Below are 2,476 nucleotides of genomic sequence, written 5' to 3' on the forward strand. Positions count from 1 at the left end.
TGTAATGTCAGTAAGTCTCATCAGAAAACATGAAAGATTTTTAGTCACTCTTTTAATGATTCTAGCAACAATCCAGTGGGGGTGTGACAGACATAAAGAGGAAGGATGTGCTCTCTGCTTAGTTAATTAGGTGTGATATGGCAGCCCAGAGTCTGTGGGGGGGGGCTCACCCTTCAGCTGTGCATGACAGGGCAGAACAGTGGGGCGTGACCAGCTGACCCTCTGCAGGCCTGATGTACCACAGGACCCATCTGGTCAGCCTGCTGTCCTGCCCACTGCCCACTGCCCACGCCACAGACCATCACCCTGTTACACACAGAGCCACCGCTATAGTCAGCCCTCCACCCTCCTCCACCCACATCCCCAACCACCCGTTACACACAGAACCACAGCTACGGTGGGTTGCAGATATATGGTAATAACAGGCTACTAACACCCTCAATAGCTCTAATTCCCTCCAAATCATGACCGGGTTGCTGACCATTTCATTACCAGTAGGTTAACTACTTCATGTGCTTAAAAATGAGAGGGCTCGATATCAGTTTCATCAGGTCTTATTATGTCACAGTGTAGGAGATTGAGATTAGTATCTTTGAAATGACACTTCGTCTCAAAAAGTGTGTTGAAAAGAAGATACTTTTGGTCAAAAGTGTCAGGGTGTGAGTTTGCAGGGGAGCATGTGCTGGTTGCTGTTGTGTGTTTTTAAAGGAGATTGTGCCTCACCTCGGCGCCAAGGTCCCTCTATTCTTCTGTCTGTCTGTCTGTCTGTCTGTCTGTCTGTCTGTCTGTCTGTCTGTCTGTCTGTCTGTCTGTCTGTCTGTCTGTCTGTCTGTCTGTCTGTCTGTCTGTCTGTCTGTCTGTCTGTCTGTCTGTCTGTCTGTCTGTCTGTCTGTCTGTCTGTCTGTCTGTCTGTCTGTCTGTCTGTCTGTCTGTCTGTCTGTCTGTCTGTCTGTCTGTCTGTCTGTCTGTCTGTCTGTCTGTCTGTCTGTCTGTCTGTCTGTCTGTCTGTCTGTCTGTCTGTCTGTCTGTCTGTGTCTGTCTAGGGGGTCGATGGGGATGAGCTATCTGTGTGCTGATCGATTGCAAATGAGAGCCATTCAGAGAAACGCGTTGTCTGTCCACAGAGAGAGAGAGAGCGCGAGAAAGAGAGAGAGAGAGAGGGAGGGAGGGAAGGAAAATCAATGTGCTGTCCTCTCAATATATGTCACAGCCAGACCAATTCTAAGCTGCAGAATGGAAGGTTGTGTGCATTTGCAAATATGATTCCTAGATAGCAGGTGGCAGGTAGCCTAGTGGTTAGAGCGTTGGACTAGTAACCGAAAGGTTGCTGGTTTGAATACCCGAGCTGACATATCTGTCAATATGCCCTTGAGCAAAATACTTATTAAGAATTTGTTCTTAACTGACTTGCCTAGTTAAATAAAGGTTAAGTAACAAAAAAAAAGTCTGACCCTGTAAAACAACACATTTCACTGTTGTTATTTTGTTGTTCTTATTTTTTAGGATGCCAATTTGGTCAGGATGTGACTCTATGTAAAACACTCGAGTTGTGAATTCTGGAAATTAAGTAAGCTAATGAAAAAATAAATTATCACAATTTGTTTGTGCCTGGTTGTTGGTTGAGTTGGAAGATACTATCTTTACTTTTACACTAACCCATACATGGTGTGCAATTATTGTAACCATAAGAACAATTGGAGCATGGAGATGTCCTCATAGCAAATTGGGAAGGGGGGGGACCTCGTATAACCATGGCAACAGGATCAATCATCTTAGATAGGCCTAGCTATCTATGGCTCTGTCTGAGCTAACTAACCCTTGATATATTTGACTTTGCTGCCATTTAAAATGACCGAGAATACACTATTTCCCATGTATTTGGCCAACAAGACTGACCCTCTCAAAATGTTCAAGGCAAGAGGGTTGCAAACTTGACATCTCTACTAATGTTGTATAAAAAAAAAATCCTCTTGCTTTTGGAAGTTATACAGATTGGAAATTGTATGAAATTGTATGAAATTATGAGTTTTAATTTTATTTTAAATATTAGTTTTTTGGTCAAATAACATCATTTTGAATTCCTAAACCCGCTTGGTTCTTCATGTTCACAAGAGCACCGCAATTGTATGGAGGACTGACCAACGAAACAGTTTTGTAGGCCTACAGCTGATTTCTTCGCCAACATTTCTTCTGAATGTGGATCATATAAGAACAATAGCTTTTAATTCTGTAATCTTATGTGTAATTTAAATACGGCCATATTTAGCATGCACGCTGTGGGGAGAGTTGCCGCGTTCAAAACAACTGGGAACTCAGAACTGGGAAATCGGAAATAATCTCCGACTTCCGACTTCAGTGCTTTCAAAACAACTGGGAACTCAGAACTGGGAAATCGGAAATCTCCGACTGGGAAAAATCGATCTGAATGGTCATCCAACTCGGAATTACAAATCTTTCTAGAGCTCCGACTTTCCGA

Source organism: Salvelinus alpinus, chromosome 22 (genome assembly GCF_045679555.1).
Source record: "Salvelinus alpinus chromosome 22, SLU_Salpinus.1, whole genome shotgun sequence".
NCBI lineage: Eukaryota > Metazoa > Chordata > Actinopteri > Salmoniformes > Salmonidae > Salvelinus > Salvelinus alpinus.